The 24,919-nt window shown below is 49.4% G+C and overlaps 1 protein-coding gene across 4 annotated transcripts in view; it reads left to right on the top strand.

Moving 5' to 3' along the window:
- The first annotated feature begins 5,380 nt into the window (after nt 1-5,380).
- Nucleotides 5,381-24,919, top strand: part of LOC132025473 (protein FAM163A) — a 75,659-nt gene continuing 56,120 nt past the window's right edge. Inside the window, exon 1 of one of the 4 annotated variants that reach the window (XM_059412799.1) lies at nt 5,381-5,531. The gene's annotated coding sequence lies outside the window, so the exon portion shown is untranslated. Of the gene's footprint in view, nt 5,539-5,582; nt 6,054-6,186; nt 6,239-24,919 lie in introns of those variants that run through there. The other 3 variants (XM_059412798.1, XM_059412797.1, XM_059412801.1) reach the window with 3 other exon arrangements.

Here is a 24,919-nt window from a genome sequence, read left to right as displayed (position 1 = left end):
AAGATTATTCTAAAGTATAAGTGGAAAGGCAGAGGAACTAGAAGGCCTAAAACAATATTTTAAATTTTTTATTTATTTTTAAATATTTTTATTTATTTATTTGACAGAGCACAAGCAGGGAGAGTAGTGGGCAGAGGGAGAGGAAGAAGCAGGCTCCCTGCTGAGCAGAGAGCCCGATGAGGGGCTTATTCCCAGGACCCTGAGATCATGACCTGAGCCGAAGGCAGATGCTTAATGACTGAGTCACCCCGTCATCCTGACCTAAAACAATTGTGAATAGGAAGAATAACATGGGCCAAATCAGTCTGCTCAGTTTCAACCTGGTATTGAGTGGAGGAAATAGATCAGCAGAACAGAAAAGAGAATCCAGAAACAGACTCACACAAGTATGCTAACAAGTTCTTGACAAAGGTGTAAAGGTAAGTCAATGGAAGACAGAGTTTTTAAACAAATGGTGTTAAAGCAATTGGACATACTGAGGCAAGAAAAAAATCTCAACCAAAATCTCACATCTTATATAAAAATTAACTCAGGTCACAGACTTAAAGGTAAAACTTGGAAGAGAAAAAAAATGGGAGAAAATCTTTGGGATGTAGGGCTAAGCAGAGAGTTCTTAGACTTGACAGAAATTCCATGACCCATAGTAAGAAAAACTGAAAAACTGGACCTTATCAAAATTTACAAAGTCCTCTGCAAAATCTATGTAAAGAGGATAAAAGACAATCTACAGAATGGGAGAAAATATTTACAAACCATGTATCTGCAAAAAGACTAGGATCGGGGTGCCTGGGTGGCTCAGTAGGTTAAGCCTCTGCCTTCAACTCAGATCATGATCCCAGGGTCCTGGGATCGAGTCCTGCATCGGGCTCTCTGCTCAGCAGGGAGCCTGATTTCCCCCCTCTCTGTGCCTGCCTCTCTGCCTACTTGTGATCTCTCTATCAAAGAAATAAATAAAATCTTAAAAAAAAAAAAGGATCTCCAGGTGCCTAGGTGGCTCAGTTCGTTAAGCATCAGACACTTGATTTTGGTTCAGGTTATGATCTCAGGGTTGTGAAATCGAGCGCCTCCTGGAGCCCGGCCTCAGGCTCTGGGCTGAGTGTGGACCCTGCTTAGGATTCTCCCTATCCCTCTGTCCCTCCTCCTGTTCGTCACACTTTCGCTCTAAATAAAAACAAAAAAACAAAATAAAACAAGAACAAAATCCAATAACTAGTATCTAAAATATGTAAAGAATTATCAAAACTCAGGAGTAAAAGAACAAACAATCTAATTAAAAATGTCCAAAAGGTGGCTCAGTGCGTTAAGCCTCTGCCTTCAGCTCAGGTCATGATCTCAGGGTCCTGGGATCGAGCCCCACATCGGGCTCTCTGATCTGCAGGGAGTCTGCTTCCTCCTCTCTCTCTGCCTGCCTCTCTGCCCACTTGTGATCTCTGTCTGTCAAATGAATAAACAAAATCTTAAAAAAAAAAAGTAAAAGAAAATGTCCAAAAGGCATAAACAGACATTTCCCCAAAGAGAGCACTTATTTGGAAATACAGATGCCAAATAAGTACATGAAAAGATGTTCAACATTATTTGTCATTAGGGGAATGGAAATTACAACCAGAGTGAAATTATCACTATACATTTATGAAGATGGATTAAATTTTTAAAAACAGTGACAACACCAAATGCAAGGATGTGGAAAAACTGGGTACCTCATATATTGCCAGTGTGAGTCCAAAAAGGCACTCTGGAAAACAGGCTGGCCATCTCTTTTATAAAGGGAATGTGCAACTACCACACAGTACAGCAACTGCACTTCTGGACATTCACCCCAGAGACATGAAAACTTACGTTCATACCAAAACCTACACACAAATATTTATAGTGGATTGATTTATAACTGCTCAAAACTGGAAAAAAACCAAACAAACCCAGATGTCTTTCAGTGAGTGAATGAATGGTTAAACAAGTCTTGGTACCTTCCTACCTTCCAATTAATAAACCTGGATCAACCCCCAAAGAATTATGCTGAGTGGGGGAGAAAAAAAAGCGTACATACCATATTATTTCATTTACTTACTATTCTTGAAATCACAGTTTTAGAAATGGTAAACAGACCAGTGGTTTCTAGGGATTAGGGGTGGGGAGTGGGAAGTAGGTGTGGCTATTAAAAGGAAACCTGAGGGATTCTTGTGCTGATAGAAATGTTCTGACTCTGGAAATGTCAATCTCCTGCGTGTGATATAGTTTTGCAAGACCGTAGCAATGCGGGGAACTGGGCGAGGGTACCGAGGACCCTTGCATAATTTCTTAAAATTACTTCTGAATTTACAGTGATCTCACAATGAAAATCCCCCTTTAAAAAATTATTCCTGATCAAAAGATGAAGATTAATGAAGGGGAGAAGATACTTGCAATCTATAAGTGACAAAGTGACATTCTATATAGCTAGAATATACAAAGAACCTTTATGGATCAAAAAGAAAAAAAATCTGATGACTCAGTAGAAAAATGGGTAAAGATTTATACAGGCACTTCACAAAACAGAAATTTCAAATAGGCTCTAAGTACATAAAAATGCACACCATCTTATTGGTAATTAGGGATGTGAAATGAAGATCACAGGTTTGATATCATTACATAGCCACCAGATTGACAAAAATTAAGAACTCTAACAAGATATCTGGGCAAATATATAGAGTGACTGCAAAATACATATTTAGTGGAAGTGTGAATTTTATGACCACTTTGGTAAACAACTTGGCTTTATCTAATGAAGTTAAATATGGGCATAGACTGTGGCCCAGCAATTCCACTGCAAGGTGTATACTTTAAAGAGAAGTTTGCTTCTGCACACCAGGAGATGCGTACAAGAATGCGGCTAGCAGTGTTATTTGTGATAGCTCCAACGAGAACAATATATAACAAAAATGGATGACCTCACAAACATAACCAAATGAAAGAAGAGGCCAGATACACAAAGAATTTATGCTCTAGGGGTGCCTGGGTGGCTCAGTGGGTTAAAACCTCTGCCTTCAGCTCAGGTCATGATTTCAGGGTCCTGTGATCAAACCCCACATTGGGCTCTCTGCTCAGCTGTGATCCTGCTTCCCCCCCACCTCTGCCTACCTCTCTGCCTCCTTGTGATCTCTCTGTCAAATAAATAAAATCTTAAAAAAAATAATTCACACTCATATCATTTACATAAAGTACAAAAATAAGCAAACACAACCGTGTTTGGGTAGACATACATGAGGTAACTACCGTGAAGTCAGGAAGGCTGTTGCTTTAGGGGGAAGGGAAGGGTTTAGGAAGAGGAATGGGGCCAGTGGTAGGGGTGATGTCAGTGACCTGGCTGAGTACACAGGTTTGATTTATGATGGTGGCTCAGGCTGCACCCAGCTTCTTCCTCTCTCTGTGTAATTGTACCTAAGAAAATAACACATCTCTTTATATTGCAGCTTTGCCTTTGAGAAGAATTGAGACAAGGAAAGTATGTAGGTGTGAGGTTTGACTGTGTGAGAAAAGGCAGCGCATGATGATCCGAGATCAAACTTGAAACCTGTAAAGAGAAAGAGGAAAAACATGGAGTGTTGGAAACAACAGGAAGCCTGCTGGACCCACTGGGTGTGTAGCTTGCCCTTGGATAGACGCATATATTTTTAGAGTGCTTCAGGAATAATAAAGATTGCTCCAAGTTGAATAATAAAGGTTGCTAAATTTCTTACTCCTCTCCTTTACAAGGTGGACCTGGACTGAGGGACCAGTGTTTTTCCTTCTCTCCAGAAACTGATAAAATGCTCATGTTTGCTCTGAATTCTCCAGACTGTCCAGAGTATGAAGAGGAAAACATATTTGATAAGAACAGCACCCCCCCCCCCACCTTGAGCATTAACGTTGGTGACCCTCTCCCTCCTTCCCTCCCTCTTCCCCTATCTTTAGTCCAAGCCTGATGAGTAGGGTCGGGGGAAGGGGGGAAGGGGGGGGGGATGAACACATAGGAACAGGCAAAGGTTCCATAATGAGATGCTTTGGAGATGCGAAAAAGTGACCGTTTCCTTCCATTTCGCCCCGCCATGTTCTCCAAGCAGACTGATGTCAGAATTTACGGTTTGGGGCGGGGGGGTACAGCACATAAGCAACTTGTAGAGCTTGAAAACATTACAGGATGGTGATTTCAGAGAAGAAATCTAGAGCACTGTTAACATTTCTCCTCGTGTTGGGGGAAGAGGACGACATTGCGTCTCCTTTCATGCCTCTTCCTGCTAGATCTCGCCATCATAATTCCAATTTGCATTTACTCCCTCCCTGCCCCGCTACAAGGACGCGGTGTCCCTCCACCGCGGGGACATCCAGGTGTGACTGGACTTCCAGGGACCAGCGCTGGCCAGAAATGGGGAAACAGAGGAGCCTTTCGGGAGGCTCTCCAGGCAAAGTCCAGGGGACAGCGACACTCCGTGGTCCTTAAAACTATCATTCTTGCAGGACTTTCCGTGCTAGACTTGAGTGGTGGCTCGCGAAGTTCTTAGTGATGAGGGAGCAGGAGGCTGGCTGAGGACAAAGCAAGAGCTGGCGCCTTGCATTCCCCCTTCATCCGCTCCCCTCCATATGTGTAGCATTCCTCAGGCACCCCCGACTGCCATAAAACGATAAATAGTTAACTTGCAGAGATCACAGCTCTGCAAGGTAGGAGTCTCCCTTGGTTTGCAAATGTCCTTGATATTTACAACAACGAAGTTACCTTATCAATAGCCCTAATGTCACCCTCCCCTCCATGAAAAACGGAAGGAGGCGGAGGTAGAAGGAAAAGTAAATAAAGTTAAATTTCTTCTAAACCTAAATCTCATTAACAAGGATGCTTGATAGTAAGAATGTAACATTCCACCAGACTTCCAATTGTCTTTACTTGATAGCAACTAAGCCTTCAGTATCCTGATAGTATTCTTTGCCCCAATAGCCCTTCTGAACACCCCTTTGTCCTCACCTACCCAACTCCTGTGTATATAACCAACCACCCCTCACAACCCGGGGCAGCAGCAGCTCTTCCTGCCCACGGGTCCTGTCCCCGTGCTTTAATAAACCACCATTTTGCACCAAAGATGTCTTAAGAATTCTTTTTTAGTCGTCGGGCTCCGAACCTCCTCACCCCACCGAACCTGACTTAGGTTCTGGGACTTCATCATTAGGGCGCCGACTCCTGAGCTCACATTTCTTGGGCAAAAAGACAGCGGAGCTAAGGGACTCGTTGGAAGGCACCAGCCTGCGCCGTTTTGTCCCTTCCCTTCGCCTTGGTGCAAGCGGCCTCTCGGGTGGGGGATTCTCCCAGGACTCCGGCCAGCGCCAATCAGGTTGCTCGGTACCTGCCCCCAGCCCCGGCCACCTGGAGGGGCGATGAGGTTCCCGGCTCAGTGCGGGGCCAGTGCTCGGAGCGCCGGGGAAGGCAGAGGAGCCTCCCGCCGGCAGCCCCAGGCCCGGGCGCTCGGAAAGACGCGCGCAGACCCGGTGCCAGCCGAACCCAGGAGCGGCCGCCGGAGCGAAGCGCCGTGGTAACGGGTTAGGGCGCTCTTGGAGCCGAGGTTCCCGGAAGGAAGAAAAGGAGGGAGGGAGCGGAGGGGGGCGGGCCGAGGATCCCGCGGGGTGCCGGGCTTGGCGCGGGGAAGTGCCAGGCCGGGCGTACTTCCGATGGCGCCTTAGTACCGGCGGCAGCGAGCCCCGGGGCCGCCTTCCCCGCACGCCCCTATCTTGACCGTGACCGGGCAGTGCCGGGTCTGGTTCGGCGCTCGGCTCTCCGGCTCCACATCTGCAGCCGCGTGCTTCTAGGGGGTGGGGGTGGACGTCTCCCGCCTCGTGGCCAGGTCGCTGGGCGCGCTGTCTCCGCCTCCGGGCCGGACTTGCGGGGCTCCTGTCCCCGCCTGCGCCGCTGCCGCCCGCTCCTGCTCCGCGAGCGCCTTCCCCCGGCCGGTGCGCACTCGGACGCGGCTGCTGCGCCCGGGCGCCCACGACCTCCCGGGAGCATGCGGCGGCCCCGGCTCGCTACGCTGCACACTCGGCGGGACCGTCCGGCGCGCGTGAGTGAGCGGGGCCGGGGCTGAGCACCGCGGCGGGTGGGAGCCGGGCGGGCGGGCAGCGCCACCGCCGTCGGTCCGTGTGTCCGGGTACCTCGGAGCGCGCGGGCGCCTCTGCGCCGGCCTTGCAACCTGGGTGCGGTTTGCTGGAGATTTTGCTGAAGTTTGACCACGGAAGGAGGGCGGAGGTGCGTTTGCGGCTCAGGGTCGCCATTTCCAAGGCAACCGGGGCCGAAGTCTGCCTGAGGGACGGAGAAACCGGACTCTCACCCGGGCCGGGGTCCGCTCGCTCCCGAGGCCGGAGGCGGCGTCGCGCACCGCTCTCCCCCGGGCGGTGCGCCGAGGGCTTCGCTGGGGGCGCCGGGCCACATCGAAGCTTCGCTCAGCGGCCGGGAGGAGGGTTTGGCCCAAATAGAAGCAGGGCAAGAGCTGAAGGCAGTGCTCGCGTCCCCATCACCCGTCTGGCTGGGTGGCCCGGGGAGAGTGCCCGGAGCGGCGCCCGGGAGACCTCCTGCCGGGGTGGCTTCCTCCGGTCTCTGCGCTGCCTAAGGCGACCGGGGAGCGCAGGAGTGGAGATCTGTCCCTGGGTTACATACACCACCCGTGCTTTTCTGTCACACTTGGGCATCCCTTTTTTCCGGGTGGAATTGTGGGGCCCTGAAAGTTTGCTCTTTCTAGCAAGTTTGAGGCGGAGAGTGGAGGGTGGGGTCAGGCAGCCGCTCTCCCCCCGCAGTCAGCGGAGGCACTTTCTCCGGTTCTTTCCAGTCTGCCCACCCCCCGACCCTCATTCAGCCCGGGGCCACACTCGTGGCCTGGCCGGAGGACCCGGATGGAGCTGGGGGTTCTCACCCGCAAGGCTGGGGGGCCAGCGTAACTGGCAGGGGTTGACGTCTACGCAGTCGTATCTCTGTGTCCTGTGTCGGGTCCTCCAGTGGCGGAGCCGGACCCACGTTTTATACCGCGTGAGAGACAAACGGGAAGGGAGCGGGGGGCGGGGGGAGACTTCAGGTCTGGCAAGAGCACTTTGCCTGAGATTCGCTGGGATCTGGAGTCTTCCTGGGGGCGAGGTGGGGGCGGGGGAGGCAGATTCCTTTCTGTATTCCTGAAGTACTCGGGACTGTATGCAGCTCCCGCCCCTTTCCTTTAAACTGACAGAGGCCGATGAAAGGGAAGAAAGAGTAGAGGTATATTCTCGGAGAGCGACGGTAATTTCTCAGACCTCTCTCCAGTGGTTCCAGCTGCAGTGCCCGCGAGGATCTAAACCAGCATGTAGAGATGGAGGTGGGGGGTGGTGGAGTGGACACCCAGGGTGGACCAGTGGTGGGGGATCGCAGCCCCCTCCTCAAAGTTCTCCCCTCATGAGGATCATGGCTAGAATTTCTGCCACCTGGGGGATAAAATGAGAGAAGACCAAGTGTGAATGAGAAAAGCTTCTGAAAAGGCTGCTGGGGGCAGGATGTCTGTGTCACACACACAGAAACCCCAGTGGTGGGCATCCTTGGCATTCTTGCCAGAACTAGAAATTTGCCTTTAGTGCCCTTATCAAAAATTGCTGAGGAAAAGCTGAATGGGCTCCAGGGCTGATGGGAGCAAGTCCCTCCTTCTTTGCTCAAGGATCTCTGTTTTGTCTCCAGCAGATGGGTCTGTAATTGGAAATGAGCTCCTCTTGGCCCAGAGATTTGTGGGGCTGCGTGCAGACAAGCTCTGGCAACAACAGAGCCACCGGGGCCCAGGAAACGCCCACCCTCACCCAGAGGCCCGGGGTGGGATTGTAGTGGCCTCTCCCGGCAACTCTGGAAGGAGGCTGGGATGGATCGGAGCAGAACTTGGGAGTCGTCTGGGTGGCTTCTTAACAGAACGGCCCTGGCTGGGCCATTCCAGGTCTTGTCAATTGTGAAAAGTGCCCTGAGGTCTCGAATCCAGCCTGATGATCATTAACACTAATGAAAACTGCTGCTACTTATTAAGTCCCTTCTCTGTGCCAGACACAAGGCTTTGAAAAATCAATATGATTATCTCTGTATTTCATGCAGAGGAGACTGAGTTGGGGAGAAGTTAAATTATTTGCGAAGAGCATCAAGCCAGTCAGTGGCAGAGCTGCTGCGTGAAGTCGGGTCTCCCAGTTCCGAAGGCCCTTTTCCTTCCATGATGCTGGTCTCCTGTTAAGTACAGAGTCGGGTGTGGAAGCTGAAAATCTGGAGCCGTGGTGAACATACACCAAGAGATGCTGGGATCCTGTTGGGCTTTAGGGAAAGTGCTGGCCTGGTAAAACAAAACAAAACAAAACAAAAAACAAAAAAACAACAAAACAACAAAAACTACGTGCTCTTCATTCCCTCGAGGACTCAGGGGTTTAACTGTACACAGAAGATTGATTCTTTAATAGATAAAGTGTAAACTGCAATTTACTTTCAATGAGCATCCAAAAGGTTTATAAACTGCTGATGAAATCCTGGAGAAACAGTCCCTTTCCTGTGTTACTGTTGGAAGAGAAAATGGGTACAACTTCTTTGGAGAGTGTTTTAGAAACATCTCCCAAAATTAGAAGTGCCCACCGTCAGACCCAGTGACTCCATTTTTAGGAATTGAGCTTGCCCTTGTATTGGCTCCAGTCACAAAGACAGACGCACAGTATAGCATCATTTGAAAGAACAATTTACGTGCTCGTCTGAGAGGGACTTTTTTTTTTTTTTTTTTTTTTTAAATCTCATGGTACCTCCGGGTAGTTGAATACTGTCCTATTATTTAAAAAAAGGAAAAAAAAAGGACTTAGGAAGTTTCTTCATAATTGACAGGGAATGATTTCTAAGATATATGGCTAGGTGGAAAATATGCATAGAGGGTTTCTAACACGCTAATGTCTATGTTATGAGAGAGGAGGCAGAGAATTCCCTTATCCAGGAGACACTGCTAGCCCCTGGGCAGCATGTGGCTGCCCATCAGCAAGGTCAGTAGGTCTATTTCTGGTGTTACAATTGGGCTTCTGAAAGGAGAGGAGGAGAGATACGCTTGAAAGAAAAGTTTTGAAAATTGCTCTGGTGTCTAGGGCCAGATTGTCCCGGAGGAGGAAGGAGGGTTATTGACACAGCTGTGGAGGCATCCATCAGTGTGTTCTGGAACGCCCCCTCGGGAAACTCCCATCAGCACAGACGGCCAGCTCAGCACTCCCTTTCCCCAGGATTTCCCTTCTGATGATCCTCACCCATTCTGGAAGCTTCTAGGTGCATGAAGGGCATGAGGGCAGGCTTTCCAGCACAGTTAGGGGGGAAGCCTTCCTTAAGAGCTAAGTTCCAGCTATTCTGCTAAGCACTCTGCCTACATCATCTCATTTAATATCGTGATCACGTATGTGGGGGAGCCCAGGCTCTCTGCCATCAAGCAGCACCTTTCTGCTCTTCCCCCGATGACTTTCCTTCTCGGCACGGTGACCTGAAGCAGGGGCACAGGAGCATCACAGGTGCTCGGAGACTCACTTTGGGTTCTAACAGCATGTGGCTGAACGTTACACACTTTGATGGGTGAGCTGGAATGTTTGCAGTCTGGAGAGGTTTGTACAAGGCACAGTTCAGGGACAAAGCAGTCAGTTTTCTTATGTTGAATTTCCATCTTTCCTGCACCTGTCTCTGTGGCGTGTGCGTTAGGGCTGGGCCCTGTGGACCGTGAGCGTGATCTCCTGTGGGGATGGAAGAGGGGGAAAAGGAGGGGTTGTCTCTGCTTTGCTCCAGATGTTAGTGGCATCGAGATGCTCGGAAGGCCCTGTGTCTGTCCCACCCCAAGGGACCTCCGGAAGAAGGTGGGCAGGGTGGCCCCCGAGGCCCAGGTCTGTGCTGGGAGCCTGCCTGCTGTTTGACAAAACAAGTCTGAGAGCCACGGGCCTGGCTCACTGCAAACATTTCTCCTCCCACACAGCTCACTGGCTAGGGCTCACCTCTGACTCCCATTCCACTTCAAAAGGTAACAGCTTGAATTTTTCCCCAAATGAATTCTAGAGCAAGGACAGCTGTTTCTTCTATGTTCTGCTATGGCTCATGGGGGTGAGAGCAGGAAGCTGGATGGGGCTCTCAGGTAGGGCTGCTAGAACCTTGCCACAGCCGGGGGGTTGGGGCAAAAGCCAGATGCCCCAACTATTTAGGGAAAAAAGTCACCTTATGACACACTAAAATGGTGTTTGTGTAGCATAGCAAAATGGTAGTCTAACATATTTCAGTTCGGAATATGAGTATTGTTCAAGGCACTGGGAAGACAGAAAGATGAGCAAGTCGTGGTCCCTGGGCTCGAGCTGCCCACAGAGCAGTGTGGGAGAGGACCATTTACATCAGCAGCTGTACCCTGCAGACTAAAGAAAGAAGGGCTAAGTAGAGCCACAAATGACTTACAGTCACATGCAGTAGAGCTCAAGTGAACCTGGGGCTGGCCCTGTAATTCCAGAAGACTACTGAAGTCTTTCTGAAGGAGGTGATTTTTGAGCTGGGCCTTGAAGGTTAATTAAATTTTGATAGACAACCTCAGGAGAAGGGGCAGAAGAAGCCAAGAGAATGGGTTTTGATAGGCTGTGGGGCGTTTAAAGATACATTAATATCAGTAATGCCAATATTTACTCAAATTCTGCTGCAGACAAAATACATAGTATTTTCAGATACTTAGAGTAAAACTGATTATATCTCCAGAAGATAGGCAATCACTGTGATATTTATTTATTTATTTAGGTGGTAAAATCAACAGGGCTTGGTGATGGATAAATAATAGAAGTGACTTCCACAAGCTCAAGACTATAAAACTATATTAAGTTTACATCAGATTCATTTTACTTGTTACAGTAACAGCAGATGGTAGCTTACCTGTGTAAAATTGACATTTCTGTTGTATGTGACCGCTGCATGACAATGAGCTTCCCCGTGGAGAAACAGCTGAGCCTCACGAATGGGGATTCAAGCTGTACCCCACCATTTTGTTCAGCTGTTCATTCACCCCTGGATTCACTCGTTCATTTATTCCTACGTGCAACAAAGATGATGCTTGTGCCTGAGCCATGTGCTGGCCTAGCTGGGGGGAGAGAGAGAGAGACAGAGAGAGTGGGAGAGAGAGACAAAAGAGAAAGCATGTCCCTGCAGCCTCCAGGAGTTTGCAGTACGTGGGAGAGATCACAGAAGCTGATAAATGCCACAGTAAGAATAGCAATGAAGGACGGTGGGAAAACATAGTATGTGCTCAGTAAATGCTGGTTGCTAAAATGAATAAGCAGCCTGAGAAACAGAACAGATACAAGAGTTATACAACCTGATAAACAGATACAGATCGAGAGCACAGAGGGCTAAAAATGTTTCTTTGGATTTGGCCAGTGGGTCTCAAACACTTGTTCATGTTGTGAAACCCATGGGAATCGTTATGCTTTCTGGAGAATACCATAAAATTTTGAAAGGGCTGAATATAAAATTTTGAGCTATATCAGAGAGCATCTCCTGCTACATTTGCCCACAGACATAGACTAGCAGACACCAAGTGTTGAGAAAGAAAACTTTATGAAACAAAAGATTTAAATTGAGGATAGTCTGTCAGTTCATTTTTTTTTTTTTTTTTTTTCCCTATGAATTGGGGAAAGACTGCCAAGGTTCTATTTTAGTGCTGGAAACCCATGGTCCAGCTGGTAGAACACCAGGGATCCACAGTCGTACAGTTCTGGCAGTTTGAAGGTTGTTGATGACTTTAGCAAGGGCAATTTCAGAAGAGTAATGAGGCCAGAAGCTGGGTCATGTCTTCATGATGTCAAGCAAGTATTTATTGAATGTCACGGGGGATACAAGGTGGAGGGGGGAAAACCAGAGCAGTCAAAGCCCCAGCCTTCATGGAACTTGAAGTCATTTGGGGAAACAAATCTGTCACGAGTAAATGTAAAATGACACTTATAAAAGTAGAGGCCCAGGACATGATAAGAGTGTTTGACAGGAGGTCCGGCCCCCTCGGGGAGGACCTGGGAAATCACCCTCAGAAAACAATGGTTCAGCCGGGACCTGGAGACTGAGTAGGAGCAGAGTTGCTGCAGGGAGTTTGGGAACTGAGAAAGGATATTCCAGGAATGGGAGAGGGTCGTGGCTAGAGCAGGCATGGTATTTGGAGATGCCCAAGGCCAGTGGACTAGGGTGCAGAGAAGGAGAGGGAGAAGCACGTGAGCTGAGCAGGAGAGGCAGGAGGGAGTCTTAGCAGCCACAGGAGGGACTCTGATGTTGATTCTAGAGTGACAGGTAGTCACAGAAGTACTTAAGCAGGAGGGTGACACAGCCAGATGTCCCATTTCAGAAGGATCACTATGCCTAAGATCACTGTGACTGTAGAGCGTGGGGAGTAGATTCGAGGTGGCCACGGGAAGATTCAGGGAGACCTATCGGGAGACGGTTTTTCATGCTGGGACATTTATTGTGGGGTAGGAAGAAGCACATAGATTGGAGCGGTTTAGAAGGTCAGATGGACAGAATGTGATGGTTTGAATGTACGAAGTGAGAGGGAGATATTGGGGATGAGCCCTAGGGACCAGCTTTGTAGCGGTGGATGGAGGTGTAGATTCCTGCGACGGGAACCGTCAAACATCCCAAGTTCAATCCCACTGTGTTGTACGTGAGGACCCTTTGAACCATCAGAGTGCAGAGGTCGAGAAGCCAGGGGGCTATAGGGACAGGAATTTGGAGAAGGAGAGGTCTGGGCAGGAGATGTGCTCCCGTAAGTCATCAACACCCAGGGGTAAAGGAAACCATGGCGTCGAGGAGGCTGCCGAGGGAGGAAGGATGGGTGTGGAAGGGAAGGCCTGGCGTTGACTTTGAGTTAGGATGAGCCTAGAAGGTAAGCAGAGAAGGATGATCTAGAGAGACAGAAGGAAAGCCAGGAGGGGGAAATGTCATGACAGCCAAGGGCAGAGTGTTTCCCGAATAAGGAGAAGAGGAAGCATAGGGGCTGCGGGGAAGTCCCTGACAATGACAATGGGGACCAGTAAACTTCCATCGGCTTCAGAAACAGAGGTCACAGGTGATTTAATCAAGAGCAATGGGATTTGATGGGCTAGAGCCAGACTGTAGTTGTTGGAGGACCAAGTGGACCCAGAACCCGTAAGTGAGTCTTTCCAGAGGTTTGTCCCTGATCGTTGAAGAGACAGGCTGGTTTTGTTCTGTTTGAATGGGAGAGAGTTGAGCACCTCTACGTGTCAATGGGAAAGATCCATTCGAATGGAAATGTAATAGGTTCAAGGAAGGATAAGTCATAATGTGAGGTTTCTTTCTTTTTTTTTTTCTTTAAGATTTTATTTATTTATTTATTTGACAGACAGAGATCATAAGTTGGCAGAGAGGCAGGCAGAGAGAGAGAGAGAGAGAGAGAGAGAGGAGGAAGCAGGCCCCCTGCTGAGCAGAGAGCCCGATGCGGGGCTCGATCCCAGGACCCTGGGACCATGACCTGAGCCGAAGGCAGAGGCTTAGCCCACTGAGCCACCCAGGCGCCCTAATGTGAGGTTTCTAAGAACATGGACAGACAGCCTCAAACGTGAGGGTGGAAGGATAGGCCTCAGGATGGAGAGGGGTCATTCTTTTGGACAACTGGACTGAAGGAGGGTAGGATGTGGATAGGTGTGAGTTTGTATGAGGTGTTGGAGGTGACAACGTTGCTGTCTGATGCAGAGCAGGAGGGGGGTTAGTGGGGAGGCAGGACGGAGGAAGAAGTTTATTTTCAAATGAGGGTGATGAGGACAGTGAAGGGACAGGGTGAAGAAACTAGTGAGAGGTGATACCGTTGGAGCATTTATCAGCCATGTGACATCGAGCCTGTTTTCTTACCTGTGAAATGGGAATGATCACCAGGATGCCGACTCCACAGGCTGGTGACTGGCTCGTAGAAGGTGATCAGCAGACGTATGCTGCTGTTTGAACTTTTCTTCTTACTATCAGCGGCTAGTACAGGGCTGAACACAGACTTGATTGTAGTATGAAATAGTCATCAATACTCCTGGGTATTTAGTACCTAAAAATCAGATAGACCTCTCTCCATATGCCGCCTGTCTCCCTTCCTATCTGTGAAGCACAGTCTCTTCTCTAAGCAGTCAGAAGCTTTTTTGCTACTTCATGCTGAAGGATTTATTTGTACGTGGTGCTTAGCCAGGGCAGATTCTATTAGGGGAGTCAAGCATATGGGCAGGGCACTGGGCCAGGGTGAAGAGTGAAGAGGTTCAATTAATTCAAGAGCCCAATCTCCTCTGACCTCATTCATCTACAGAGGACAGGGCATCTACTGAAGTCACTTCTTCATGTCTTTTATAACATCCAGTGAAAGCAACTTTGAAACAGGCCTGTACCCGGGGCCGAGATACAGAGTGAATAGGAATGGTTCCTGCCCTTGTGATAGTCATTTGACCAGACAAAAGTTGTAAAGACAGCATCACGTGTTGGAGAGCACAGAAAAAAGAGCCCTTAGATGTGCCCAGACTAGGCAGGGAAGGCTTCCCAGAGGAGGTGGTGTTTGAGCTAGAATGTGAAGGTTAACATCTGTGTGGGCCAGAAGGGAAAGTTCCATCCTTGCAGACATGAAGGGAAGTCTTCTGGGCCTTCGAGGCCCAGTTAGGCCCAGTGGGGGTCAGGAGACGGTGGGGGTTGGGGGAATGGAAAATGGATTTTGTCCGAAGTCAGAACAGGAAATGCCAGGTTGCAGGAATGAGGTGAGACCCGACAGCAGGCTGCTGTTCTGCGTCCTGGCCTAAGGACCTGGATTTGAACTTGTAGATGTAAAGCCACTGTAGAATTCTGGACAGCAGCACACTCATTGGTCAGGAGGCAGTGGTCATGGTCTAGGTGAGGGTTGACCTAACGGCAGTTTCAGTGACATGGGTCCAAGGTGGGGTCATGCTAGTGGATGAGTGAAATGAAACTAAAAGCCACTGGCATTGTGGAAGTCGTGGAAATAGAGGCTGGGGTGTTAAGAGAGGCTATCTGTGTATATTAGAACTTTCTAGGATGATGGTAGAACCTCAGATGAAAGGGAAACAATTGCTAGAGTCCTCAGTGAGTGAAGGAGAGGCAGTGATGGGGAGAGGGATGTGGTAAAGAATAATAAAATATCATGGACCTCAAAGGAAATGAAACACTCTAGAGTCTAATTCTGGAAAACAGACTAGACTCCTGAAAAGACTGAATTGTTGCTTATTTCCAAGGGGAGGTGGCCACCATAAAACAGGTGGGATGTAATTCCAAGCCTTTGGGTCACTGAGTACCACTATAGCCTACAGATGGGGACCCTCAGGTTCAAAACCTCAGAAATTGGCTGAGTCCACATGATGACTCGACAGTCCGTGATGTTGTCCTTGGTGAAGTCTCTCTCCCAGATGTCTCAGAGAATCATTTCCAGCCTCTTTGCTGAGGTCTCGCTGATCCCAGGCATGTCCTCTTGCTGCGGCAAAGGAGTCAGGCCAATAGCGCCATTCATCTTGGGGGGCTGATATTTCAACAGCAGGCTTCTCTTGGCAGACGGGATTCATCGCCGACTCTCTTCTCTGTTGGGCAAACTCTGTACCCAGTGCTATGCTGGGCACATTGGAGGAATCTGAAAAAATACCAGACCTGGTCCATGCCCTCAAAGATCTCATAGTCTAAGTAGAAAAGCCAGACTAGTACACTGAGAACAGTAAGCAATACTGACCTTGTCTGGCTTAGTAAGGGTGGGTGGTTGGGTACAGACAGGTGTATTGCCCCTGCCTGGTCAAGAGTTGAGAGGGATGGAAAGAGAGAGTAAGGAATCCAAAATGACCTTCAGATTTTTGAATGGGGGGAGGAGGCCTGGGGAGCCATGGTGCCATTCTGAGAGGCAGGGAGTACAACAGGGGAGAGACTTGGAGAGGAGGTGAAGACTTGAGAATGGTGAGTTCGCAACCTTATTTAGGTGGAGATAGATGCAGAATTCAGTTGCCTTTGTTGATGTGAGTGTACTGAGTGGGTCAGTGTTTTAGCAAAGGGGAAAAAGTTAATGAGGCAAATGGAGATAATGGTAATAGAAGGATGGGGAAGGGATATACCCTTGAAACATTTAAGGGATGAAGTGGATAAGATTTAGTAGCTGAGTGGATTTGAGGGGAGAGCTGGAGGGAGGAGACTGAATGACTCACAGGTTACTGGGCTTGGGGACTGGGTGGATGGCGGTACCATTTACTAGGAGGAGGAATGCTGGAGGAAAAGTGGGCAAAGAGCAGATAAAATAATGAGATCTGTTCGAGACCATTCGAATTAACAATGGGAGAGCTAAGGATGTAGTTGTCTAGGAGCCATTTGGTGGCGCAAGCTGGAAACCCAGGAGAGTTCAGCCTAGTGACATAGCTCTGGGAGTTGACCATGGACAGGCATGGGGGAGCAAGGATGGGGCCTGGGGAAAGACTCATGTTTATGAGGGGAGTGGTCTAGAGGAGATAGTCTATGAGGCAATAGTCAGGGTTGCATGAGTGGTGGTGAGGAGAAGAGTTAAGGGATTGAGGCTTCAAGGAGGTGTGGGTAGTCAGTGGTAGACTCTTTGCGAGGGGCAACACGGAGGTCATTGAAGACTTTTGTCAGAAGTGATTTCTGAGTAGTGGGTGGGAGTTGGAAGCCAGATTTCAGTGAATTCACAATGAATAAGTTCTGAGAAAATAGAAATGGAAGTATACACAAACATGTGAGAAATTTTGCTGTGAAGGGCAGAGAAATGCACCAGTATCTGGATGATTATTGTGAGGGTATGAAGGCACCAAGTGTAGACTTTTATTCCTAGCTTTGCTGGGAAAGAGAAGAGGCAGCTGGGATAACAGTGAGAGGGGTGTGTGAGGAGAAACAATGGGTTGTTGTTCAGAGTGGAAGAAACTCGATCATGTCTGTGGGCCAAGGTGATACCTCCAAGAGGGGAAGTGAGGTAGGTAGAGGCAGAGAGAATATTCAATGGAGCCTGGACTGGAAGGAGAGAGGGGAGGTAGGATCTGGACCCCAGGTAGGGGGATGGACTGACCAGGAGGGAGGAAGTTTTCAGCTTTTAGGCACAGAGGACGAGGACGAGCATTGGCATAACCCTGGATAAGACTTTGGGTTAGGTTAGGGATGGGGACTGGAAGACCAAGGTTCGCCCTTGGTGGCGTCAGTACCCCCCATGATGTAGACAAGGTTATGTGAAAAGAATGGGAGTCGGTGGGGGCCATGAGAAGAAGGGGGAAGGTTTGGAACAATCCCTAAGGGGAATGGATGTGTTAGCATCCATGACTTCAAGTTTTTGAGCCCAGACAACAGAATAGTGGTGATTGTGTTGACAGCTGTTTGGGGGAGAATTTGGAGGAGGGAGCTAAGGTTTTTGAGGATGTCAGAATCGAGGCAGTGGCATGAAATCCACAAGTCCTACAGGTGATGAGAGTATCTCAGGAGTATGTGGGTGCTAAAAGCCAGCATCCTCTCAAGCCTCCAGACTCTGCGAACAGAGCTGTTTAGCTCCGCTGCTGGGCAGAAGCTCCCCTTGGACTGAGAAGGTGTTGGAACCAGTGAGAAGCTCAGGAACCTGCCGTTGGCATCTCTGAGCCCCGGGTGATACAGGCTCCTGGGTGTTGTTATTGTTACTGGATTCTTGATACCTTGTTAATCGAAAGGTCATAGCGGGAGCTGCAAGAAGTCTTCTTGTAGCCTTTTGTTCCCTTTCTGTCTCTATGAACAAAGCCTTGCTCCAAGAACATGCCGATCTGCTCTGGGAGAGAATTCTTACTGGGATTTCGGAGATTTCTCAACCAGATCATTTCCCCAAATGCGTCCTCACTGGCGGACACAGGCTAACTCCATCTTCTGGATTCTTTAGACTCTAAATCAAGGTATTTCCCCACAGTAATTGCGGAGAAAAAGCTGCAGTTTCTTGGAAACAGGATTTTAGTGGTTTAGGAGACGAACAACAGGAAGAAGAAACACATCAATGCTGCCCCCCCCCCACTTCTGCTTTCTCTCCGTGCCCTCCGTGCGTCCGCTCAGACCCCCTCCACATCACCCCTTCCCTCACTCGGTGAGTGTAAGTGTAAAAGGCACAGAGATTCTGGGTCTTCAGAGACCCTAGTACCAGTTCCTTCTTGCCCCTTTCCTCTCTTCACCTCATAAGCCACTGCCCAGTGGTCCCTGGCCTTCTGGACACCCATCCCTCCGTCCAGGGCTGACGTTAAGGCGGTGTGACTTGGGAGGGCGGTGCAGGGTGCCACAGTGTTTATATGCTTTCTTGTCATATTGCGAATGGCCGCTTCCTGGGGTTCCTTGAATCCCCCCAACCTGGGGCTGCTCCAGCCTCTCCCTTAGGACACCCAGACTCCCCCCACAGTCCAGCACTGAGGGGATCATGCCCGGCACGGCAGGGACTGCCTCTTGCCGGCCCCCGGGCTGTGGTGGCATCACTTCCGACTGGTCCCCGTGTGCCCCACCAGGCGTTCTCATGACTCTCCTTCACCACCTGTTTTTCCATGCAGCTCTATGTGGGGGTTCATTGTGTGTCAGGCACTGAGCTGGGTGCTGGAGATAAAATGGTGGATGAGGGAGGCGGGGTCCCCCCCAGGCTTCGGGGGACCTGCAGTCTTGAGCAGGGCCTGTCAGTCGGATCCCTGTGGACAGTCCTTTGCCGTGGGCGGCTGTTCCATGTCTGGTTGGGGCTTCGGCGGTCCATGGCTTCTACACACTAGATGCTGGTGAGCAGCGCCCTCCCCCAGTGGTGACAATGCATGTGCAGACCTTGCCAAATGTCCCCATTGGGGACATAATACCCCCTCCCCCACAGAGAGAATAGAAAGTATTCTCAAACAACTGATCACAAAAATAAAAATGCAATTACTAAGTATAAAGAAGCTCTGGGAAAAAATATGAGCATGTGCCCTCCTAGAGAATGAAAGGAGACTTATTTTAGGTGCAGTTCTGAAGCCAGGCCTCCTGGGGGAAGTAGCCGTAAAGCAGAAGCTTGTGGGACGAGAAGGAGCCAGTCCCATGAGGAATGATGGATTAAACGTTCCTGGCAAGAGAAGATCCCAAGAAGATCCCACAAAGGGCCTTGGCTATTTGAAGAACAGAAAGAAGGCTTGTTGGCCGGGGCCTAGAGACCAAAGGGAGAAGTGGTATAAGCCAAGACTGGAGAAGTGGGTAGGGACTGGGTTATCAGGGCCTTGTAAACGGTGCTGTTGTAGTAGTAATCCAAATATTTGTGCTGTTATAAGAAGGAAAGAGATACACACGGACTGATGTGTGAGGGAGGTCGTCTGTCTGCTGAGTGGCAGACAGTTGGGAAAGGACTGAATGGGCCAGGCAGGAGGCTGAGGGTAGCCTGGAGCTTGGCAGTGGAGAGGGAGAGAGATACAGATGGATTTGAGGTCTGCCCCCCACCCCCATTCATGATATCTCAAATGTTATGATCATAGCCAAGGGTTGGCAGTACGGGTATTGGTCATACCCAAGGGTTTGGTCATGCCCAAGGTCATACCTAAGGGTTGCCAGTACTGGTCATACCCAAGGCTTTGGGTACTGGGACCACCTTTACCTTTTTCAGTAACATTTATTAGGTACCCACTGTCTGCCCAACGTGTAAGACACTGACCCAGGCAACTCCAAGTCTAGTAGGGACATGGACATAATGCACTCAGACTCAAGATGTCCTGTGAAGAGGGAGCTAATCCAGCCTGGGAGATGGGGAGGGTCAGGGAAAACTGGAGGAAGTGACACCTAAACCAATTGATTAAAAAAAAAATCAGTTCATCAGGTGAGAAGGGGGAGGAGAAGGGGCACGCTGGGCCTAGCACAATCTAGCAGAGACCCAGAGCATCCACACGGCATGGCAGGGCAGAGACAGGTAGGGAAGGAGGCTGGAGGGGCAGGCAAGGGCCAGACCATGGCAGCAAATGCAACCTTTGGGTCTCAGAGGGCAACTGATTGTAAGGTGAACACAGGGGTGGAGGGAGGTGTGGGGTCTCTGCTGTCGTCCCCTACAGGACACCTGCTCCTGTCTTGCTGCCAGACGGTCCTTGCAAAGCCTAGAAGTGCTGAAGGCCTCTGTGTGTTCCCCTCCTCTTGTGTGTCCCTGGAGGTTCCCTACAAGGGCTCCTGGGTGTCCTCATCCCACTCCACCTCTGGGCAAAATCCGAAAGCAGAGAAAATGCTCAATGGTTCTCACGGTGAAAGCAATTTCTATCAACTTCACTGTTTCAAATAAGGAGGGATTTCTCCAGCAAACCAGCAGCCACATAAAATGATGTGGAAACGTTTTACATGAGAAGATATTCGCAATCTATTGCTAAATTATAAAATGGTGTGAGTGTACGTGTGTACATGCGTGCGTGTGTGTACATGCGTTGGGGGGGAGGTGGGATGACATAGTATCACCAGCGCTTATCTCCCAGTGGACGGAGTCGCAGGGGAATTTGACTTACCCATTTTTAAAAATCTTCTAATACACAATTAGGACTTTTATGATGAGACTCAAAAGATGTACAAAGCTGCTCTAGGGGTCTGGTTTCAGCAGTGTTCCCAAGAGTCCCTGACCTCGAGTTGGTGACCCTGACTGCTCTTCGGAGACACTTGGTATCCTCCTGGAGGATGCAAGCAAGAAGGATTCATTAAGTGCTTTCAGTCCCGAAGATGACAGGAGCTAGGAAGGCATAAAGTCTTGTTACGACGACAGCCAGCCGACAGCCCAGCCGGTGGCCTTGATGTCTGTGTGTTTATTTATTAACAAGACTTTATGAATCCATCCTCCCCAAGCTCCAGGAGCTTCCTGGCTGACTTCAATACAGATCATAGTCGCAGAATGGTGCAGCCCATCAGTCCGAATAAAGACAGGCCTGGCTCACCAGTGGATTAAAACCAAAAGCACACTGTCCTGGGAAGCAAAATAAACATGAAGGGATATTGACTGGGGTTGGTGAGGTGTTAGGACAATAGAGTGTGGAGGAAGGTATAATGTACTATTAGCCCCAGGGGTACAGGTCTGTGAATCGCCAGGTTTACACACTTTGCAGCACTCACCATATCACATACCCTCCCCAATGTCCATAACCCCACCACCCTCTCCCTTCCCACTACCCCCAGCAACCCTCAGTTTGTTTTGTGAGATTAAGAGTCTCTTATGGTTTGTCTCCCTCCCAATCCCATCTTGTTTCATTTATTCCTTTCCTACCCCCCAAACCCCCCACCCTGTTGCCTCTCAACTTCCTCATATCAGGGAGATCGTATGATAATGTCTTTCTCTGATTGACTTATTTCGCTCAGCATAATATTGGGTCACTCTCTTTAACCTAACAGTTACTAAGTACCTTTTCTGTGCCAAGCCCAGAGTCTGTAACTATATACATTTACTATATACATCAGGACAATTCTTCCCACAGTCCCTGTTTGGAACTGTTGAAACAGGCTCAGAAGGAATAAATAACTAGTTAACAACAGCTTAGGTTTTTGTTTTTTTTTTAAAGATTTTATTTATTTATTTGACAGAGAGAAATTACAAGTACACTGAGAGGCAGGCAGAGAGAGAGAGAGAAGGAAGCAGGCTCCCCGCTGAGCAGAGAGCCCGATGCGAGACTTGATCCCAGGACCCTGAGATCATGACGCGAGCCGAAGGCAGCGGCTTAACCCACTGAGCCACCCAGGTGCCCCAACAGCTTAGGTTTTAACATAGCCCCTCCCACCCCAACCTTTTTCTTTTTTTTGATGAACACCACCCCGGCCTACACCTCCCTGCTTGACAGAGACTGTAAAGGCAGGGAATTTTAAAGCTTGGAAAATGTCTTTGGCTTAGACGTTACTCAGCGTGGAGTAGATGCCACATTCTCCTGTTGGATGGATGGGTGGATGGGTGGATGGATGGATGAACAAAAGAGAGAATGATTTGTGAAAGGCAGAGAGACATAATCACATTACAAATCTATGGCGTAGATAGTTCTACAAATGAATGTGGCCAGGATTCGCTCATATTCTGTTGCTTCCCCAAGAGTTATGAGGAATGGCTGTAATGGGAGTAAACCTCCGGAGAGTCGTTTATCGAGTGCTGGGGAGAACTGGGATCACGCTGGGTATGTGGGTCAGGCCGTGCTGTCACGGTTCCGGAGAAGAGAGCTAGATGTTTGCAAATTGGTTACCAAGGTCCTCCCGTGACCTAGCACTTTGCCTGTGCCTGCAAAGGAGGCCCAAACAGCTAGCTTTCCTGGGCCACTGGTGAGAGAAATGCTTTATTTTTATTTTTATTTTTTTCAAGGTTGTAGCAAACGGATGGCCTTCCCTGAACTCACATGAAGAGCTGTTTTTCTCCACGTGGGCTGCTCAGGGCTTGGTTATTGGCTCAGCAAGGAGAGATGGAGGAGGAAAGCAGAGGTTCACCTCTCTGATCTCCTTACTCATCTTCCTTGCTGTGCAGAGAAAAAGCTCACCTATTCCTTGTGCCGCCTCTGCCTTTGGCAGCCAGCAGCAGGAGTGAAGGCCGTGGTGTCCACACTGCTGTGGGGGCTGAGAAGAGAAATGGTTCAGGCCGGGAGCTCAGTTTCCTTGAAAAGAGAATACACAGTGCTCGTAGGATCCCAGAGCAATGCCACTGACTCATGGACTTCTGGGAGCGAAGGGGCTGCTGGACACAGGGCTGGCTAGTTTCTTCTGAGAAATGAGGCTATTGGGATGGATTCTGCCTTTTTCTCTTCTCCTTCTGCTCTAAGACCCTGCAGTTCTCCAGTCCAAGACTAATAAGGTTAATCAGCAAAGACCTACAGGAGCTGACTTCTTAGGAAGGGTAGAGGGAGCATTTAGAGACCTGCCTCTCCGCCCCAGAGATGTTTGGTGGTAGGCTGGGGCAAGTCCCATTTTACAGATGTGGAAATTGAGACCAGAACAGCCCCTCCCCCAACTCTCACCATCACCACCACCCCCAAAAGGCAGGGAAATCCCAATGCATGGATCTCTGCAAAGGGCATGAGACAGCTGCCTTCCCTTACCTGAGAAAAGGTGCTCTCCCAGACCTCCCAGAGGCCTCAGGCAGGTGTGTGGAGGAGTCTGCATTCTTCTCTCTGAGCCTCCCTCTGACTTTGCCTCTGGGGCTTCCTCACCAGCCGCATCCAGTTTGGGTTGGGGAACCACTTTGAAAAATTATTTCTGAAAGATCACACACACACACACACACACACACACACACACACACAGGCTGAGTGTGCTCTTTGTATTTTATAATGGAAATCATAAATGGCTCTCAGGCTAAATGAAATCTGAACCAATCAAACAACTTTCCCAGGGGCTCAAAAGAAACAAGATTCACAGAACTGGCTGGCAGTACAGCAGAAAATAGAGCTGATGGAGAGACGCCCATGTGGGCATAGGGTGACCTTGACAAGGGAGACACAAGGCAGTATTTTTATCTGCTTTTCTTTCCTCGGGACACTGACGCTGTCCCACTCCGCAGCAACAGGCTCTGTTTCATGTCCTAGCAGCTGGGCAGGAGGGACGGGGAAGTCAGCAAGGCAGAGGACAGCCATCGGAGGAGCAGGGAGACCAGGCCATAGCTGCAGACTGTGCCCTGTCTGGAGTCCAGCGGACAGGCTGTGGGGCTCCCCGCATAGAAACAGCTTGCCCAGACTCTGATTCAGAGCTCCAGTGCTGGAATTCTATATAATTTCAAGGCTTCTCACTACATTTCCTTTCCTTTCCTTTTATTTCTCTTGTGTCGTTCTTCTGTGGGAAATAAGGTCTTGGCCTTGGGTACCCTAGGATAACCAACTTGCCTAAGACGCCCTCTGTTTTAGCGCTGAAGTTCTCACATCCAGGAAACCCTCCCAGTCGTGGGCAAATGAAGACAGGTGATCACTGTGAGCGTGTCCCTGCTTCAGAGGGAACGCCTGGGGTGGGGACAGTGTTCCCCCAGCTCCCTCCTGAGGTGTTCTCACCTGGCAGTCGTCCATGCCAGCTGTGAAGCAAATCACTTGACCTGTCTGTGCCTTAGTGGCCTTACCTGTAAAATGGGTATAATGATAACCTAGTCTCAAAAGGTTGCTATGTGAAATTATAGAAATCACATGTAAAACATCTTGATTTTAAAACAGGGCCTGTCTTATAGTAAGGGGGCAGCCAGTGTTAGCTCCGGTCATCATTCTGCCAGTGTCTGCCTATTAATAAACCCAGGGTTCCAGGATCTCAGGACTGATGGAGTGCCTTCTTAGAATTCATCTCAGTGTCCCCAGATTTATTTTTTTATTATTTTATTTTTAAAAAGATTTTATTTGTCAGAGAGAGCGAGAGAGAGAGAGCACAAGTAGGGGGAGTGGCAGGCAGGGGAGAAGCAGGCTCCTTGCTGAGCAAGAATCCTGATGCGAACTCGATCCCAGGACCCGCAGGATCGTGACCTGAGCTGAAAGCAGTTGCTTAACCTACCGAGCTATCCAGGCATCCCTCAGTATCTCCAAATTTAGGTGCACTTTGTTCACTGTAGCAACTTCTCGTGTGTGTCTCCCCCGCCCCACCAGCATAGGGACGGCTGCAGCTGGTGGAAGCTGTTTTGATCAGCCCGGGCCTCGGAGTGGATGCTCCTCCACTTTTCTACCAGGTGGCGGGGGAGGTAGGGTGCGATGTCTCAGTGCGGTCGCCCTCAGACTTGACCGTGCACAACAGCCAGCGGGGGATCTTGATAAAACCTGTTCAGTGTGGATTCTGATTCATCAGGCCCGAGTTTCTGCATCTGTACCAAGCTCAGGGTGAAGTTGTGGGCCCGGGACCCGCGGCGTGAGACCAAGGCCATGCTGTGTGACAGTCTGGGTGAGCCCAAGTGAAAGCCTGTGGAATTCATGCCCACGAGAATTTCCTAAGGTTAGAGCATTAGTGGGGGATGGGGGTCGTTTAGATGTGCTTGGAGTGGGT

This window comes from Mustela nigripes, chromosome 10 (genome assembly GCF_022355385.1).
Source record: "Mustela nigripes isolate SB6536 chromosome 10, MUSNIG.SB6536, whole genome shotgun sequence".
Taxonomy (NCBI): domain Eukaryota; kingdom Metazoa; phylum Chordata; class Mammalia; order Carnivora; family Mustelidae; genus Mustela; species Mustela nigripes.
The sequence above is the reverse complement of the archived record's forward strand: the minus strand, read 5'-3'. Positions and strand labels throughout refer to the sequence as shown.